General features: G+C 50.5%; 1 protein-coding gene across 4 annotated transcripts in view; it reads left to right on the top strand.

Moving 5' to 3' along the window:
• Positions 1–14,877, top strand: part of lrrc7 (leucine rich repeat containing 7) — a 1,013,254-nt gene that overhangs the window by 653,157 nt on the left and 345,220 nt on the right. The gene's annotated exons all lie outside the window — the stretch shown is intronic.

The following is a 14,877-nucleotide window of genomic DNA, read 5'->3' as shown; positions in this document are numbered from 1 at the left end:
CAGATTTGGGCTCCTGTTAGAACCTCTGCAGACTCTGGCTGGAAGTCTTCAAAAAGCCGTTCCAACTGGCTTGCTTCAGCTTAAGTTTTGTCCTCAGACAACAGTTTTCTACTTTAAATATTATTACTTTTTTAAACTATCCTACTGGGAGCAAATTGTGGACTTAGTCAGGGCAGCACGGTGGTTAGCACTACTGTCTCACAGCGCCAGGGACCCACGTTCAATTCCAGCCTTGGGTGACTCTGTGTGGAGTTTGGAAGGGCCCCCTGTGTCTGTGTGGGTTTCCTCCAGGTGCTCTTGTTTCCTCCCTGTTATAACCTGCCTGTTTACCATTGGCTGGGGACTAATGACAATCCCACAATCCTGTGGGAGTATGAGCTTCCCCAATGAGGGGGGCGGAGAAATCATTAGCAGACTCCCTGCATAAATAGAGCTGGCCAATTTGGAACCAGAGAGAGAGTAGTTGGCAGCAAGGGAGGTTGTTGCTGCTGTTGTATATATATATGTTATTGTAAATAAATGTTATTTCTTTGTATCCTGAAAACTCGTGCTGGATTCTTCGTAGCCCTCACAAAACTGGCGACAAGGGTTAAGTGAATAGCTGTCTACACTGCTGAAGCCACCTCCCTGGATTTTTGTTGGATACAGGTTGGAAGTTGTTTTCTGTCACACCATGCCTCTGTGTGGACGTTTGGATGTTTTTGACGCTGCGCTGGAAAGCTGGAACCAGTACGTACAACGGATGTGTTACTATTTCCGGGCAAACAACATCACTGAAAACGAGCGCCAGGTGGTCATATTGCTCACCGCCTGCAGCCCGCATACGTTTGGGGTGATTAGGAGCCTTATGTACGCAGCTGCGCCAGACACCAAAACGTTTGATGAACTTGTGAACTTAGTGGGGCAACATTTTAACCCAACCCCATCCACGGTAGTCCAACATTACCGGTTTAATACCGCTGAGAGGACCCCAGGAGAATCCCTTGCCGACTTTCTATCCAGGCTACGCAGGATTGCGGAGTACTGTGACTATGGTGAGACCTTGTCAGAAATGTTATGCGACCGTTTGGTTTGCGGTATTAACAATGCGGCCACCCAGAGAAAGTTGTTAGCCAAGCCAACATTGACTTTTCAACAGGCCATTCAAATAGTATTGTCCCGAGAGAGCGCAGAACGAGGAGTGCAGGAGCTACAGGGAATGGAGGTGCATGCCTTGGGGCGCAAACCCTTCCATCCGAAAGCAGCCCCCGCACCCCTGCGGTACCTTGGGCGAGGCGACGTCCGGATCGACGCCAGTGGCAGTCAGACATTCCTTCACGAAGGGAGCCTTCTCCAGAACCAATAGATGAGGAGCCATGTCCGTGTTAGACTTGTAAACACCGACCCCGTCGCGGACGCCGGTCCTGGGGGCGCCAGAGGCGCCGTCGTTCTGACCAAAACTGGGGCCAGCCCAGGGGCCGTACCTTTCATTTGGGTGAACCTGCGGTGACTACTCACGAGGACGTGGAGACGGAGGATGACTGCCTGCAGCTGCATTGTGTGGCAGATCCCCGTGTGGCCCCCATTAAAGTGACAGTATGGGTCAATGGTCACCCGCTTGAGATGGAGTTGGACACTGGCGCAGCGGTCTCCGTGATCGCCCAGAGGACATTCGACCGCATCAAGCAGGGTATACAGGCCCTTACATTAACCGACACGCAGGCCAGGTTGGCCACCTACATGGGGGAACCATTGGACATTGCAGGAACTACGATGACCCCTGTTGTTTATGGACGCCAGGAGGGGCGTTTCCCACTTATCGTGGTGCGCGGCCATGTGCCCAGCCTGTTGGGTCGGGGCTGGTTGCGCCATTTGTGGTTGCAGTGGCAGCACATCCTCCAAACAGTTTCTGGAGGGTTGACTGAGGTACTAGGATGATACCCAGATGTTTTCCAGCCCGGTGTGGGGAAAATAAAAGGGGCTGTAGACCGTATCCAAGTCGAACCAGGAGCCACGCCGCGCTATTTCCGGGCGCGCCCGGTGCCTGACGCCTTGCTTGAGAAGGTAGAAGAGGAGTTCGCTCGTTTGGAGACTTCGGGTATCATCAGGCCCGTCCATTTCGCTGACTGGGCAGCACCAATTGTACCTGTAATGAAGCCAGATGCCACAGTTCGCTTGTGCGGCGACTATAAACTTACAGTGAATACGGCTTCCCGTCACGACCGATACCCAATGCCTCGCATAGAGGATCTCGACACAAAGCTTGCAGGCGGACTCTCATTCACAAAATTAGATATGAGTCACGCCTACCTACAGTTGGAGCTGGACCCTGCCTCCCGGCCATATGTAACGATTAATACACACCGGGGCCTGTATGAATATACATGTTTGCCCTTTGGAGTATCCTCTGACTGCGCTATTTTTCAACACGTTATGGAGGGCATTTTGAGAGGTTTACCGCGTGTTGCTGTTTACTTAGATGACGTTTTGATCACAGGGATGTCGGAGCAGGAACATTTAGAAAATTTGGAGGCTGTCCTTAGACGCTTTTTGGAGGCTGGAGTCCATTTACGTCGCACAAAGTGCGTTTTTCAGGCGAAGGATGTAGTCTACCTGGGTTATCGGGTGGACCGCGAAGGTTTGCACCCCGTCACAGAGAAGGTGCGCGCGATTCAACAGCCCCCGCCCCGACTGACACTTTGCGTCGTCATTCGTTTCTCGGCCTCGTAAACTATTACGGGAAGTTCCTCCCCAATCTGGCAACTACGCTGGCCCCGTTGCACTTTCTGCTAAAGAAGAATCACACCTGGGTTTGGGGTCAGCCGCAAGAAACCGCTTTCCGGCGGGTAAAACAACAATTGTCGTCGTCTGGGTTACTAACCCACTATGATCCTGGAAAGCCTTTGCTCGTCACATGTGATGCATCCCCGTATGGTATTGGGGCTGTCCTGTCCCACAAGATGGAGAACGGGGCTGACCGGCCGATAGCTTTCGCCTCCCGCACATTGACTGCAGCGGAAAAAAAGTACGCGCAGATCGAGAAGGAGGGCCTGGCAGTGGTCTTTGCGGTGAAACGTTTCCACCAGTATGTATATGGCCGCCACTTCACTATCGTGACTGATCATAAGCCTCTGCTGGGACTTTTCAGAGAGGATAAGCCAATACCGCCCATTGCTTCCGCACGGATCCAGCGTTGGGCTTTGTTGCTCGCTGCATACGAGTATTCTCTGGAGCACAAACCAGGAACCCAGATAGGGAATGCCGACGCACTGAACCGATTGCCTTTATCGACCGGCCCCATGTCGACCCCCACGACCGGTGAGGTGGTTGCAACCCTAAACTTTATGGACACCTTGCCTGTCACGGCATCACAGATCTGAGAGTGGACCCAGACGGAGCCAGTCCTGTCAAAGGTTCGGCACATAGTCCTGTATGGTGGGCAGCATAGACGGCTCCCAGACGAGTTGCGGGCATTTTCCTCCAAGTTGTCCGAATTCAGCGTGGAAGACAGCATCCTTTTGTGGGGGACCCGTGTGATTGTCCCGGAAAAAGGACAGGAGCTGATATTGAGAGACTTGCACAATGGGCATCCAGGCGTGACCAAAATGAAAATGTTGGCCCGGAGTAATGTCTGGTGGCCAGGTCTTGACACCGACATTGAGAAGGTGGCCTAAAACTGCTCCATTTGCCAAGAGCATCAGAAGCTTCCGCTGGCCGCGCCGCTACATCACTGGGAATGGCCAAGGCGGCCTTGGGCGCGTTTGCATGCGGATTTTGCCGGCCCTTTTCAAGGATCCATGTTCCTGCTATTAATCGACACCCAGTCTAAATGGCTAGAAGTGCATAAGATGGGAGGCACAACGTCCTGCGCAACAATCGAGAAGATGCGTTTGTCTTTCAGTACGCATGGTCTCCCCGAGGTGCTGGTCACGGACAATGGCACTCTGTTCACAAGTGAGGAGTTTGCAAGGTTCATGAAGATGAACGGCATACGCCATATCCGCACTGCCCCTTACCACCCGGCTTCAAATGGTTTGGCGGAGCGCGCAGTGCAAGCATTCAAACGGGGCCTAAAGAAGCAGTCTTCCGGGTCGATGGACACGAGACTGGCTCGGTTTTTGTTTTCATATGGGACCACCCCCATGCGGTGACTGGGGTAGCTCCCGCAGAACTCCTAATGGGCCGGAGACTTCGCACCCGCCTTAGCATGGTTTTCCTGGACATTGGCGCAAAAGTACGCCAACACAAGAACGGAAGGGACATGGTTTTTCTCGGCATCGGCCGATTCGGCAGTTTACGCCCGGTGACCCAGTGTTCGTTCGGAATTTTTCTGGTGGTGTCCAGTGGGTCCCTGGTGTAATCTTTCGCCAAACGGGCCCTATCTCTTACCAGTTACAATCCCAGGGGCGTCTTCAGCGCAAACATATAGACCATGTTCGATCCAAAAGACTATCCTTGCCAAAGATTCTCCCGCCCCAGGAGCTCATTTCTACAGCCGCAGAGACCAGACACAATGGAAAGTATTCCTCACAATCTTCCTCTGGTGCCTCACTCAAAGCCTGCGCAGGTCATGACAGAATCGAATGGAGATAAAGACGCCGAGATGACGGAGGCAGCAGACTCTGACTCCGAGATGGAGACACAAGATACCTCAGAGGGGGTATCCTCGGGCCCACGGGCTGTGGATGTTACACCGTTCATCACGGAAGCGCCGGTCCCCGTCTCGTTACACACCGCCCGATCCAGCGCCTTGTGCAAATGGTGTCCGGCCTGCGGCACATCGATTCCGACGCCCTCCTTCACCAGGGTCTTCGGTGGATTCCTTGGACTTTGGGGGGGGGAGGGATGTTATAACCTGCCTGCTTACCATTGGCTGGGGACTAATGACAATCCCACAATCCTGTGGGAGTATGAGCTTCCCCAATGAGGGGGGCGGAGAAATCATTAGCAGACTCCCTGCATAAATAAAGCTGGGCAATTTGGAACCAGAGAGAGAGGAGTTAGCAGCAAGGGAAGTTGTTGCTGCTGTTGTATATATATATGTTATTGTAAATAAATGTTATTTCTTTGTATCCTGAAAACGCGTGCTGGATTCTTCGTGGCTCTCACAGAACTCCCACAGTCCAAAGATGTGCAGATTAGATGGATTAGTCATGATAAATTGCCCCTGAGTGTCCAAAAGGGCTTAGGTGTGGTTATAGGATTTTGGGGATAGGGTAGGTCGTGGGCCTGGGTAGGGTTTCTTTGAGAGGATCGGTGCAGACTTGGTGGGCCGAATGACCTCCTTCTGCACTGTAGTGATTCTATGATTCCATCCAGATCAAATGTGAACACCTTTCCAAAGCTTTCTTAAAATGTGTCTCCAAATCCCTCCCTCACCCAGCAATTGGGCGGCATGGTGACACAGTGGTTAGCACTGCTGCCTCATGGCACCGAGGACCCGGGCTCGATCCCGGCCCCGCGTCACTCTCTGTGTGGAGTTTGACCCGGGTTCATTCCAGCCTTGGGGTGACTGTGTGGAATTTCCACATTCTCCCTGTGTCTGCATGGGTCTCACTCCCACTACCCAAAAACGATGTGCAGCATAGGTGAGATGGCCACACTAAATTGCCCCTTCATTGGAAAATGCTTTAAAAAAAGCTCACCCAGCAATGACATCAACTCCCCAAGCTGAAAAACAAATGAACTCCCCAGGGACTTTTTCCAGTTAAACCACAGTTCATTAGCCCAGACTGAAAACACATTTCTCTGGTCAATTTCACCTTCTAGATTCTAAATGTCCCAGGGCCTGCAAAACAGAATTATTTTTTCAAAACATGACCACAGCAGTGAAACACACTCTAACTCTAGGCCTCTAACTCTTAAATGCCCAAATGTTGATAATCCAATTTTCCTAAAATCCTCCATTTGTAACAGTTCAAAGATGTGCAGGTGAGTTGGATTGACAATGCTAAATTGCCCCTTAGTGTCCAAAGGTTGGTGGGACTGGGATGAGTGTTCCTGGATGGTTTGATCTTTCAGAAGGTTGTTGCTGACTCGATGTGCTGATTTGCTCCTTCTGCACTGTTCGGATTCTATGATTTATTATTGACAGAAGATGAGAGAGAGGGCCACACATCGAAGTTTGTCAATGGCATAAAGATAGGTAGCATTATCAGCAGTGTAGATGGAAGCATAAAATTGCAAAGACATTAATAGGTTAAGTGAATGGGCAAACATTTGGCAAATGGATGTCAATAGTAAAAAATGTAAGATCATCCACTTTGGATGTAAAAAAAAATGGATTAATCAAACGCTAAAACGATGCAGGACTGAAGAGACTTGGGGGTCAATGTACAAAGGTCATGAAAACATTGTGGAGAAGTACAGAAAATTATCAAAAAGTTGAATTGAAATGCTGGCTTTTCTATCTGGAGGACTAGAAAACAGGCTACAGGAGTTATTCTGTAGCTTAATAAAGTTGTGGTTAGACGACGGGGTGGAATTTTCTGATACTTTAGCAAAGTGTCAAGACGGGCGGAAAAACTGGTAACTTGCCCACTGGCAGCAGTGATGTTTTTTCCCGTTGTATCTTTAGCCACTTCGAGAGAAGATTATTTTTCTTGTGTTTCACACCAACTCCATGGTGGCTGGAAAATGATTTGCATGGCCCGCCATCAGATTGAGTGCTTCAATTACTGGGAAGCTCCATTGAAATGCCTCCCCAGCACCAGTTCCAAGTGGATATAGGAGGATGACTGCTGGAAAGCCACGCCAAAGTGTTCGGCTGAGACCTGATCAGAATGTTGTACGTGGTGGAAGTGAGGCTCTGGTTCCTTTATCCTTGGGTGGGGGAGCAGACCAGCATCCAGCATCCGCAGTAATTTGCTATTTTCCAGCATTTTCCCTTTCGAGCAGACCCCCAGCAAGGTAACCAACCCAGCATGGGCAATGGTGGCAGCGCTGGTCGGCACCAGCTCCCTGTACAAGAGCTTGGGGGTGCAGTGCAGGAAGAAAATGGGAAAATGGATCACCCCGTCCGCTCAGCAAGGGTAAGTCACTGTTCTCATCAATCTCTGCTCACCCACTCACACACTCCTATTGCACGGCCTGCTTACACTCGCCCATCTGTTCTCTTGCAGGGAAAGCTGTCTCAGAACTGTCAGGAGGGAGCACAGTCGGGCGGACAAATGGCAGAGTTAAAACTCCTAATGGAGTTTGAGTAGAGAATTGCCCTGTTGGCCGAGGAGCTACAGGACCACTCCTGCACCGAGGTGTGTGTGGGGGTGTGGGGGTGGGGGGTGAAAAGGAAAAGCGAGGACCCACAACACCATCATACAACTCACCAAAATCAAGTGAGTTCTATCCTTAGTCCGCTTCCATAAACTAATGCCATCTCCGTTCTCTTGCAGAAACAGTGAGGGAGAAACCACAGCCAACCTAAAACAAGGCAGAAGGGAGCATCCCGGACAGCAGCTCTGAGGATTTCTCGGATGTGCACTTGTAAGAGGTGTCACGGCTTTCAGCTCCACACTCCACCGGCACAGAGACACATACCTTGGTGGGATTTAATAGTAGAGAGATTTTGGGGTCACAAACCGGTGAGCACCTCACTTTGTTTGATCCACTGCAGGGATCCAGCACTCGGAGGAGTGCTGGAAGCCACGAGCGGGATTCTCCGACCCCCCCCCCCCCGCCGGGTCAATTCCGGGTCAATCCCGCCCCCGGCGTGTCCCAAATTCTCAGCCACCAGAGATTCGGCAGGGGCGGGAATCGCGCCGTACGTGTCGGCGGGCCCCCCGCGGCGATTCTCCGGCCCGCGATGGGCTAAAGTCCCGCTGCTGTCAACCCTCTCCCGCCGGCGTAGATCAAACCACCTACCTTACCAGCGGGAGCAGGCGGCGCGGGCGGGCGCCGGGGTCCTAGGGGGTGCGTGGGGTGATCTGACCCCGGGGGGGGTGCCCCCACGGTGGTCTGGCCCGCGATCGGGGCCCACTGAACGATGGGCGGGCCTGTGCCGTGGGGGCACTCTTTTCCTTCCACCTTCGCCATGGTCTTCACCGTGGCAGAGGCGGAAGTGACCCCCGTCAGCAGCCGCTGACGGTCCGGCGCATGCGCGGACTTACGCCGGCCGGCGAAGTCCTTTCGGCCCCGGCTGGCGTGGCGCCAAAGGCCATCCACGCCAGCCAGCAGAGCGCCAACCACTCCGGCGTGGGCCTAGCCCCTCAATGTGAGGGCTTGGCCCCTAAATGTGTGGAGACTTCCGCACCTTTGCGGCGACTCCATCATGCCGGGACCGCCCGCCCCGCCGGGTAGGGGAGAATCCCGGCCCAGGACTCAGATGAGCCCCAGTCAAATGACGTGCCTCTGGCTTGGTCATCCCGCAGTTGCTGGAGCTGCAGAGGCAGAATAGGGAACATGAGAAAGGCTTGCCGCATCACTCCTCGCATTGCAAGGCTGATTGTAGGAGTCCCAACGCCTTCTGTCTGTGGAAGTAATGTTGGCATGCAGTGACAGCCAGGCCAACACTGCAAAGGTGGATGTTTCAGTGGGGCTGCTGGTGCAGGATCTCTGTTCTGCATTGGTGAAGGCCACGACCTCCGTGGTGCAGGGCATGAGGTCATGGTGGAGAATGTGACCTCTATGGGCATCCACAAGTGCTGGCGATGGGGGGACTTCTGCACTTCATTCCTGGTGCCCATCTATCCCAAGGAGGAAACCAGGGGCGCTCGGGCATAGGGAGGAGGCGCGGCTGGTCCATAGCCCAGTGTATTTCACCCGAGAAGCTCTAGGCGTGCCCAGCCCATCTGACTCCCACCCTTTTATGACTGGTCCAGTTCCAGCCTCGCACACTGAGAGGGTGGCATTACCACACAGTAGCACCCTGAAAGAGAGCTGCCTTCAGCCAGACAGGATTCAGGCATTCTCAGTAACTCTTTGAGGGGCAGTGCTCTCTCTCCTCACTGCAAGTCACCATCAACCTCCCGCAACACTGTGATAAGGGGCAACACCTGCCCTCCCATGACATAAGCTGTGTCAGGTTTCAGTGAGCCATGCCAGCAAACAGTCAGCAAGGGCCATCTCCCATGATGGGGCTCTGGTGGTCAATCTAATCCCGGTTGTCAGTGAATCGTAAGCCTATTAGGACATCTCCCCTCCTCTAAGCCTCCCCACCACATGACAGACTTTCTCTTCCTCCTTGAAGGCTTGTACCTCATTACCCAACTGTATGTCTGCCTCATCAGAGGAGATGTGCGCTCATCCATCTCCTTCTTGGCCAACTCCTCGGCTCATTGAAGCGCTAGGTTGTGGAGGGTGCAGCACACAACAAGGATGCACAAGACCCTATGGGGACTGTATTGCAGGGCTTCATCTGACCAGTCTAGACATCGGAACTGCATCTTCAGTGTCCCAATAGTTCACTCGATAATACCATGAATGGCAGCATGGGCCCCTTTGTATCAGGCCCCTGCTGCACTCTGTGGTCTCCGCACATCCTCGGGGGGTACCCCTTGTCCCCGAGGAATCACCCCTGTAGCCGCTCTGCTCCATCAAACACCTTGGGTACCTGTGAGGGTCAAACATGAAGCTAACATGCTTGCTCCTTGGGAGCCTAACACACAACTGTAGGATGCACTTTCTGGGTCGAACATGAGCTGCATGTTCAGAGAATGGAAGCCCTTGCAGTTAATAAAGAAGATTCATTAGTGGACTGGCGATTGGAGAGCAATGTGTTTGCAGTCAATGACTCCTTACACTTGTGGGAAGCCAGCAATCTGGAAGAATCCTAAGGCTCTCACAGCCTGGCTAGCCCAGTCCCAGTCCAAGTTTGTAAATGTGTGAGCCCACGCAAACAGTGCATCCATGACCCCCCTGATGCACTTATGTGTGGAGGCCTGCGAGCTGCCACAAAGGTCACCAGTGGAGCCCTGAAAGGAGCCAATAATAAAAACTTTCAGGTGGCTGACACTTTCAGGGCGACAGGCAGTGGTTGCCTGCCAATTCGAAGTGGCGCCAACTCGTAGAGCAGGTGCCATACGTGAGTGACCATGTCCCTTGACATGCAACATCTCCTTCAACACTGGTCGCACTCAGCTCCAAGAAAGTTAGATGCCTTCTGTAAACCCTGGGCCAAAGATGGCACCTCTGAGCAGCCACTCTCGATGGTCCCTGCTTTGGCTGTGGAGCAGGTCCTGCCATCCTTTCCTCCTCAGCATTCTGATCCTGCCTCCAGAGAGCCAGTCATTTATGTCTTTGTCATATTTGTTGCCTCAAGGCAAGAAGAATGACAGCTAGATCCATCAGCTCCACATCTCTCTCGCTCTCACTCTCTCTTGCTGTATTTACTACTTGGGAAGAAAGAGAAAGAGTGAATATTGAGTCGACTCCTTGCCCTGACCCATTGCCCAGCCAAACCCAGCAACATCCTTCCTATAATTTGCAACCTCAGGACGGCTGAGCTTCAGAAGTGGCTCCATCCCCCCTCTCCTTGCTAAATTCCTTCCACCCTTAGGGTGACCACTGACCTGTACCCAACCTTTGCCCCCATCCCAGCTCATGATTTGTGTTCTTTCCCCCTGTTCAACCCCGGTGCCTAACTGTCTTCCCCACCCTTCACTGACACAGTGCCTGCCCTCCATGACAGCCCATGCCACATACAACGCCCCTTCACAGACCCGCTGCCTGAGGTCAATGGATGTCTGTGGTACACATGCTACCCCTTCATGAATCCAGTGCAGGAGCTCAATAGCTGCCTGCGGTACACAATCCCTTACCCCTCGGAGCAATGAGACCCACCTCGACCACCCACCCCCACAAGAAGCCTAATGCCTGGCTCACCCACATACTGCCGGGGCCATCTCTCCCTTCGGAGTCCTGTGCCAAGTTGCATACTTATCTCTGAAGTCCTCTTCAGAAGTGGAGTCACTGGGTTTCCATTTTTTACACAACGTGGTGATGGAGCAGATTATCGAGGACTGGGGAGGTGACAATGAGACTTGCCTGATAATTATATAATAATAAATTCAAACAAAATTCCCTCACTGTTCTCAGCGGGAACCTCATCACGCCAATGGAAGGGGCTACGGACATTTGCTGCAGGAAATCTCGCTGTCATAAATCCCTTTTTTGACTCCAATGATATTCTGCCCACCAACTCTATTTCCACTCATTGCAAACGGCAGCGCAAAATCCCAGCCACGTCTGAAGTACAATGACCAATTATGGACAGCACACCTCAGGAAGGATATATTAGTCTTGGATGGGGTGCAGTATAGATTTACCAGAATGATATCTCGGAGAGATTTTCATTATTGAGGTGGGAATCAGGATTTTTTTTCTAATGTTGCAATCCCGTTTCCATTCCAGCGTGGCCAGGATTTTCATATCATGGGGGGGGGGGGGGGGGGGGGGGGGGGAGATCTGGAGGTGGGCTTGTCTAACCCACTTGTCTGGTATTTGATTTATAATCAGAACTCAAAATCTCTATGATAACTTCTGAAGTTCTTTGAAAAACTCATAAATCTGCCAAAATAAACAAACATCACTTAAATAGACAGTTATAAAGCCTTTTTAAAAATGGCATCAAATACAAATTCACCTGGACAGAATAACAGAATTGTTACGTCATAGAAGGAGGTCATTTGGCCAATTGTGTTTGCACTGGCTCTCCAAATCAGTAGTACCATTCCCCTGCCTTTTCCGCGTACCCCCGCACATTGTTTCTATTCAAATAATCATCTAATGCTCTATTGAATGCCTGGATTGAACCTGCCTCCATCACACTTACAGGCAGTGTATTCCAGGCCAAAACCACTCTCTGTGTCAAACATTTTTCCTCACATCACACTTGTGAAAATCTTTTTATTCTCACATTACTGCTTTGCAAACAAACCCTGTAGTGTAAAACCCATTAGTGCTTTGAAAGGCAAAAAGCCATCAAATTCACATTTCCCTGGACAGGTGCGTAAATAAACCTTGCTTGTTCCAGTTCCAATATTCTTATATACCAATCAGGACGCTATGCAGAATAATATATTTGTCGGTCCCCCAGCAGTCCCACACCTAACTTCCAATAGAAAAAAATAATAATATATTTGAAGGTGCAGCTCATAATACATTCTGTAATTTAGAGTTCAATATGATTAAGGTTTGATTACTATTAATCTGAATAAAATAATTATGAATTTCATGTAATGCATAACAATAAATGTTGCATTTTCAAAATACAGATTTTGATCCTATTGTTACGATAGAGTGGATAGGTTTCATAGTTCCTTGAGCATCTATATGAATATAATCATAAAATGGGATGATTCTCCAATCGGGTTGCACCTGACAAGAAATCTCAAAACGTCAGGAGAATTCCAGGAAAGGCCCAAAATGCTCCAGGTGCACAAGAGTTCCCAATGTTTCCGTCCCGCTCCAGCCGCCGTGATCTGATTCACGTTCTCACTGGGTATGAACCAGATTAGCATATTTACAGCCTCACTTAAAAATACAGGATCTGTTTTAAACTGGCTTCTCTTGGCTCCTGCTAATCTCCCACCTGCCAGTGCAGCATGAGGCTGGCGCGACTCACTATTGATCTTTACAAACAGAAACCAGAGATGTTGACTACGCCATGGGGCTCAGAGGCCTATTTAATCCCGGGTGGTCGGGGACATGGCACTGCCACCTGGCACTGCCAACCTGGCAGTATCAACATGGTAATGCCATGGGCAGCAGTGGCGCAGTAGTTTGTCACTGCTGCCTCATGGCGCCAAGGACCCGGGTTCGATTCTGGCCCCAGGTCACTGCCCTTGTGGAGTTGGCACATTCTCCCTATGTCTGCATGGGTCTCGCCCCCACAACCCAAAGCTGTGCAGGTTAGTGGATTAGCCACACTAAATTGTCCTTCAATTGGAAAAATTTAATAAATAATTAAACATGGCAATGCCAACCGGGCAGTGCTAAGTTGGAACTGTCAAAGTGCCAGGTTTGCACTGCCAAGGGGCGAACACTGAGGGGGCTGTGGCCTGGGGGCCGGGCCTGAAGGGAGGAATTTGGCAACCCCATAAGTGGGGTGTTGCTCACCAGAGGAGGGAGCTGGTGCCAGTGATTTGTAGATGAGAGGTTTTTTGCTGGCAAGAAGAGGGGGACCGGAGGGTTAGTCTGAGATCAGGGCGCATCTCAGAAATGGTACCCCGATCTCTGAGGAGCCAGTCCTGCCACACACCTCATTCAGGGTGGAGTTCACCCTCAACTTCCAAACAGATTTCTTAAGTGTTGGTGGATTGCATTCTGGATTGTGCCAAATTACAAGGCGGGAACCTTATAAATTGTTTGGGAGAATTACGCCAAATATTTTATTGTAATTTTGTAACATTAGAGAAAATACTGTCCCGGAAATTTTCGTTGGGCTTCTTCCGATCCCCCTAAAATCTTAGGTGGAAACCAATTTATGTTTACAACTAGGATTTTGCGGAGCTGACACCACAATTACTTTAGCACATAATGAGATACCGAATCAAAGGGAGTTCCTGGTTTACTAATTTCATCATCAGTCTTAAAGTCTCACAGGAATTGAATGTGAACATTACATCATGTCAATAAATGTGAATAATCTGTGGGTAACTCTGTTTGGGGACTGGCAGGAGGGAGAGAAGATACAGCACTGTCAATCCACTTTTGGCATGATGTTTAAAATGGTCTAAGTTTATTAAGAAAATTGGACAAAAGTATATAATAAAACTGATTCCATCCTTGCAATCTTAGATATCACCTACAATCTTCTGGGGTGCTCCAGGCAAATACTCTGGCTTTGGTCGGAACCCAAAATCTGCACATTGTGGTAATTCCAGAGGGGAATGTTATTCCTGTGGCCTTACCTCCTGCGTTCATACCCTGCTATGGGACAGGCAGAAGTTCCATTCTCCCTCATCTCCAGCAAGAATTCCCTTTGTCTTCTTATCTGGCTGGAGAATTGGCATTTCCAGATCCTTCCTGATTTTCCACCTCCTTTCGAACAGTGCTCGGTCAGAGTGGGAGACAGGTGGAAAATTAAAATTTCAGGTGACTTTGGGATGTTTGATTGTCACATAGAAAATTCCTGCTGTAGACGTTGGGTACACCATTTACAAAGAACAAAGAAAAGTACAGCACAGGAACAGACCCTTCGGCCCTCCAAGCCTGCGCCGACCATGCTGTCCGTCTAAACTAAAATCTTCCACACTTCGGGGTCTGTATCCCTCTATTCCCATCCTATTCATGTATTTGTTAAGGTGCCCCTTAAACATCACTATCGTCCCTGTTTCCACCACCTCCTCTGGCAACGAGTTCCAAGCATCCACTACCCTCTGTGTAAAAAACTTGCCTCGTACATCTACTCTAAACCTTGCCTTTCGCATCTTAGACCTATGCCCCCAGTAGTTGACCCCTCTATCCTGGGAAAAAGGCTCTGACTATCCACTCTGTCTATGCCCCTCAGAATTTTGTAGACCTCGATCAGGTCGCCCTTCAACCTCCTTCGTTCCAGTGAGAACAAACCAAGTCTATTGAACCTCTCCTCATAGCTAATGCCCTCCATACCAGGCAACATCCTGGTAAATCTCTTCTGCACCCTCTCTAAAGCCTCCACATCCTTCTGGTACTGTGGCGACCAGAATTGAACACTATACTCCAAGTGTGGCCTCACTAAGGTTCTGTACAGCTGCAGCGTGACTTGCCAATTCTTATACTCAGTGCCCCGGCCAATGAAGGCAAGCATGCCGTATGCCACTTGACTACCTTCTCCACCTGTGTTGCCCCTTTCAGTGACCTGTGGACATGTACATCAAGATCTCTCTGACTTTCAATACTCTTGAGGGTTCTACAATTCACTGTATATTCCCTACCTGTATTAGACCTTCCAAAATGCATTACCTCACATTTGTCCGGATT

Source organism: Scyliorhinus canicula, chromosome 4 (genome assembly GCF_902713615.1).
Source record: "Scyliorhinus canicula chromosome 4, sScyCan1.1, whole genome shotgun sequence".
NCBI lineage: Eukaryota > Metazoa > Chordata > Chondrichthyes > Carcharhiniformes > Scyliorhinidae > Scyliorhinus > Scyliorhinus canicula.
The sequence above is the reverse complement of the archived record's forward strand: the minus strand, read 5'-3'. Positions and strand labels throughout refer to the sequence as shown.